Here is a 6,000-nt window from a genome sequence, read left to right on the forward strand (position 1 = left end):
AAAATGTTAGTATGAATTAAATTAACTAATTTAGTAAAATATATAAATTATTTAATAATTTTTTATTATTATCTCTATATAAATATATTTTTATATGAGTAGTTATCTTTTCATATATGTTAATACAATATAGTTATACTTATGCCAATTATAGTCGATACTGTTTTGACAGAAATATTTTTGCCATAATTAACACATACTCTTTTTGTTAAGTTAATTAAAGAAAATCTAAATACATAATTGACTAATAAAAGCCGTACTTTTATAGTTTTATATATACGTAAACAGTATATGATATATGAATAATTATGAATATTTTTATTTTGTGTTTAAATTAATATTAACTAACTTTTTTATTAAGTATTAGTTTTTTAATATTTCTAATTTTTTTAAAAGTAATTTAATTTTTTGTAAAAATAATAAATAGAGTAATTTTTTATTTTGTAAAAAATTAAATGAAAAACACAAGTCAAACATGCATAATACATATTAGCAAATTTAAAAATAAATAATATCGTATATATGATAAATAGTGTTTAACAATAATAATTCTCTAATGAAAAAACTTCTCACTTATGCCATATGGAGAATTATTATTGTTAACGCTATTTATCATAGGATATCTTCCACATTTAAATTTGCTTTCATTGTGGCTATTTTCAAATTGTCATGCTACGTATTTTATATATATTCATCCAATATAATATTGCACATGATATCATATTATCATGAGACAATAATATAATAAGAATGTAAGATACAAGGGTTTAATAAGTTCGTGCATAGCACGGATTTGTTATCATAATTATTTTTATTTTGAATTATGATATAGGATAGATTATTGTTGTATGAGGATTTTTAAAAAATAAAATAAAATAAATTTAAAATAGATATACATGATAATTTTTTATATACTTTAGTATAAATCATATTTTTTGTGAACTCTATTATTTTTCTTCATAATCGATAGATAATTCTTTTATAGCCATAAAGTTAATTCAATTGTCTAATAATAATAATAATAATAACATATTATAGATTTAACTGTTTAATAAATATTTTTTTATATTAAAATTTTGAGTAATAAGATTAAAGAACGTACAGATAAATATTAGAGAATGAGAGAAGAAAATAAATTTGATGGATTGAATATTAGAAAATGAATATCAAGAAATTATGTTTTTTCAAAGAGTAAAGTTATTATATATAGCATACACACAAGTCATCTCTAATTAGAGTAGAAAGACTAATTCACCCTCTAACTAATCATAATAAAATAGAAAATCAATTCACTAACTCAGCTAATACTCTAACACCCTCCTCAAACTGAGGTACGTGATCTGTCATGTACTTTCAATTTGGTTCTAAACTTCTGAAATGCTAACAAGGAGAGAGGTTTAATTAGAGTATCTGTTATCTGATCTGTTGAATAGATCTGTATTCTGCTTCAGTACTACTTCTGCTGAGTTTGGTTTGTTTATTAGTTTTTTAGGAGACTAAATTGTTGCCAAGATACACACAAAAGTCTGTAATAGATTTTCTATCATCTAAGTCACCACCCCAATCAGAATCTGCAAAGGAAAGTAAGCAAAAATTAGTAGATTTTGTGAAGAATAAGCCATGATTCAAAGTTTTTCTCAAATATCTCAAAATTCTTTTCACACACTTCCAATGGTGTAGTGTAGGTTGGTGCATATATTGAGATACTTTATTAACCGAGTATGATAAATCTGGCCTAATAAGAGTTAAATATTGTAAGCCACCTACAATTGACCTATAAAGTTTTGGATTATCAAAGAATTCTGAGTCATTAGCAGACAACTTAAGACTAGATATCATAGGAGTAGGCATGGGACTTAAGTCCTCCATAGCTGATCTTTTTAATAACTCTGATGCATATTTAGATTGAGTAATTAACAAATTTTCTTGTGGCAAATAATTTACTTTCAAACCCAAGAAAAAGCTGAATTGTCCCAAATCTTTCAAAGAAAATTTTTTATTGAGATTAGATTGAGAGTATTAATTTCATTCATATTATTACCAGTTATGATAATATCATCAACATACACAATTAAGTAAACAACAGAAAAGGAAGTATATTTAATAAACAAAGAAATATCAGATTTAGCATTCTTAAATCTAAATTTGGCTAAGGTTTTGGCCAAGGTATTGAACTAAGCTCGTGGAGCTTGCTTCAAACCATAAAGAGCCTTGTTTAGACAGCAAACTAAGGATGAATTTGAATGAGAATAACCTGGTGGTTGGGCCATATAGACAGTTTCTTCTAATTTATCATTGAGAAACACATTATTAAAGTCAAATTGTCGTAATGGTCAACCTAAAGAGATAGCAATACTAAAAATAACTTGAACTGTACTAGAATTCACAACTGGGCTATAAACCTGCTCATAATCTATTTTCTCTGTTTGATGAAAGCCCTTGCCAACTAGCCTAACTTTGTATCTTAAAATGTTTTCAAATTGATCCTTTTTAATGGCAAAAATCCATTTGCTTTCTATGATGGTAGTATTTAGGGGTGGTTCTTTGAGAGTCCATGTTTGACACTTCATAAGTGTTTGAAATTCAATGTCCATGGTTCGTCTCCAGTGTGGAGAGGCTAGAGGTTGAGCTACAATCTTAGGGATGTTGTGTATCAAATCAGTGGTTGTAGGTTTGGAAGTAGTTGTGGTAGCTAAATCTCTAGGTTTAGTAATTCCAGATTTTGAACGATTTACCATGGTATGGGTGTTATTGGGTGGGGATGGAGTTGGAGAGATAGGGGGTAAGACAATGTCAATGTCGCCAATTGGTATAGATGAATCTGATGTACTAGAAGGTGAATGTGGAGTTAAAATACATATAAAGTGTTTGATATAGATGTAGGAGTGGATAGACAAGTGTTAGGTTGTTTTAAACGAGGGGGTTGACTAAGAGATTGATGGGACGATGTACTAGTTGAAGAGGAAAGAGGGAAGGAGGCTGTATTAGTTGGTGGAGTGATATAAAAAATAGGACTCTCAGCCAATGCTACAGATTCAGACTTATTAGAAGAGGAATCAAACTTAGAAAACATAATACTATAGAAAAACAGAGATTCATTAAAATTAACATATCTTGCTAGATATATTTTGTCATTTTTTGCCATATTCCTATAGTCTTTGTGATTAGCATCATATCCTAAAAATAAACATTGTTCTGATTTATATCCAAACTTTACTTTATTATATGGTCTTAAGAAAGGGTAACATGCACAACAAAAAATTTTAAAGAAATTATAGTCTAGTTTTTTATTAAACAGCATCTCAAAAGGATTTATATCTTGTAATACCTTCGTAGGGAGTCTATTGATGATATAAGTTGCACTAATAAAGGCATCTTTTCAGAAATTCATGGGCAAGAAAGCTGTGGCTAGTAAAGAGAGGTCCATTTCTGTGATGTGCCTATGTTTTCTTTTCACACTTCCTTGTTGATGATGTGTGTAACCACAAGACTGTCTGTGTAAAATGCCTTCTGATGCCAAGAATAAAGTAAAATCTTTTGAAAGAAATTTCATACCTTTATCCGATTGTATTGCTTTGTTTTTGTGACCACTTTAAAATGCAACGAATGCTTGTGATTTGTTAGTTAGCAAATAAAGACAAGTATATTTTGTATATGCATCAACAAAACCTATATAGTATCGAAATCCATTTCTAGAGTTCATGGGGGCTGGTCCCCAAATGTCTACAAAAACAAGTTGTAAGGGCTGTGTATAGCAAGTTTCAGAGACAGAAAAATGTAAGCAATGCATCTTTGCCATAGAACATATTTTACATACATGTTGAAATTTAGTAGCAGAAACAGAAAAATTATAAGTTTGATTAAGAACAATAAGAATAGTTTGAATAGCACTATGGCCTAACCTCTTGTGCCATAATTGTACATCTTTATTTTTATTTTCTGGAGAATTAAAGGCCGGATCCAAACATGAGTCTAATACATGTGAACTACTAAAATCAGAAATAGGCACAGTGTTGATTACAATGAATTTAGTTTGAGGTTGTTGAAAAGTAGCATTATTACAAATAATTTCAGAACTAGTAGTCAAAGTTCTTGGGATCTTAAGGTTATCTAAGGTATAAATTTCATTCCTAGCATTGTCTTGTAGGAGTAGGTTCTTGGTATCCTGGTCACAAATTAAGCAAAAATCAAGCCAAAATTCAAAATAAATATGGTTATCAAAGGCAAATTTTGAAACACTTAATAGATTCTGTGTAATTTGAGGAACATGAAGAAGATCATTCAGACAATAAGCAATGTTAGTGAAAGGGTTCAAAAAGAATAGAGGAACCTGAAGAAGAGCTCGATATACCTACCCCATTACCTACATAAAACTGGTCTGAATCAAAATTCGTGGAAGAGGCAGTGAGTAAATTGTTGGAGTCTGGGGTAATGTGGTGACTTGCTCCTGAATCCGGGAACCAAGAAGCTTCACTAACGGATGATGGTGTAGAAATATAAGCTCTTGGTTGATGAAAGGCGGAAGATGGAAGTGGTGGCTGAAAATTTTCATACGGTATCTGAAGTTGATTAGAGGAATTAGCCACATTTAATTGAAAAGATGTATCAAATCGATGATAACAGTTCCAAACCACATGACCAGAACGACCATATAGTTGACATTGGGGTCTTTGATTCGTGAATCCAAATCTCCCACCTCCTCGAAAGCCTCGTCCACTTCTACCTCTTCTTGCTCCTCCTCCTCTGTTGAAGTTGAAGGGTTGAGTGAAGTTGGCCATCGACATAGCTATTTCAGGATTCTTGTGTTTCTCAAACATATTGTTAAATGCCAAAAGAAAAGATTCAGCCTCTACAACCTTGAAGGAGCCCAATCTTGACATTACCGAAGTGCTGTAGACAGTGTACTCATCTGGGAGACCATCAAGAATAACTTGAATGTGGTCATCCTCATGAACTTGATAGCCAATTGCAAATAGAGAATCTACTAGTTTTCGAATTTGAGCAAGATAATCAGGTACGGTGCCCATCTTCTTCACGGACTTGAACTGCGATTTGAGGCTCTGAACGCGAGCTGAGGATGTGGCGGTGAAGTAATCATCAATCTTTTTCCAAACCAGATAAAATTTGGCGAGATATATGACCTTGCTTTTGAAGTTAGTGGTCATGGATGCCACGATTCAAGTAGTGAGGGTTAGGTCTCAGAGACGCCATTTCTTGAAGTCTGCCGATTCGGTAGCGGTTTTCTTTGCTTCATTTGTAACAAATTGAGGAGGAATCTTCACTGGGTTTAAGTGATCTTCCAAATCGAGACTCTGGATGGTGAGTAACGCAAGATACCTCCAGGTTGAATTATTGTCTTCATTCAATTTGTCAGCTATAAAAGTGAGGGATTTTTTGGTGGTAGAGTCGTTGAGTTCGATTTTTCATGGTGAAACGAAAAAAAATTCAAGAACCTAAACTCTTAATACCATATTAGAATCTTGAGTAATAAGATTGAAAAATGTGCATATGAATATTAAAGAATGAAAGAAGAAAGTAAATTTGATAGATTGAATATTAGAGAATGAATATCAGAAAATCTATTTTTCCAAAGAATAAAATTATTATATATAGCATATACACAAGCCATCCTTAATTAGAGTAAAAAAATTAATTTATCTTTTAATTAATCATAATAGAATAGAAAATTAATTCACTAACTCAGCTAATACTCTAACATTTTATAAATTATATATAATAAATAACATTTTAAAAAAGAAAATATATGTAGAAACCTTCTCTCATATCCCTGTTAAGGTTCCACGTTTTTAACGCAATTATTGTTCTCTCATCACATCGCTCTCAGGTTTGGATTCAGATATAGATTTAGTGGCACATGCACATCCCATGCCAAATTAACACACAAGTTATGTCTCATCACCTCTACATATAATTTATTTACCTTTTAATCAAATTATAGAAATAAGATTCAAATGTACGAATGCAAGTTCAATTAAAGGA

Source organism: Arachis hypogaea, chromosome 6 (assembly GCF_003086295.3).
Source record: "Arachis hypogaea cultivar Tifrunner chromosome 6, arahy.Tifrunner.gnm2.J5K5, whole genome shotgun sequence".
Lineage (NCBI taxonomy): Eukaryota > Viridiplantae > Streptophyta > Magnoliopsida > Fabales > Fabaceae > Arachis > Arachis hypogaea.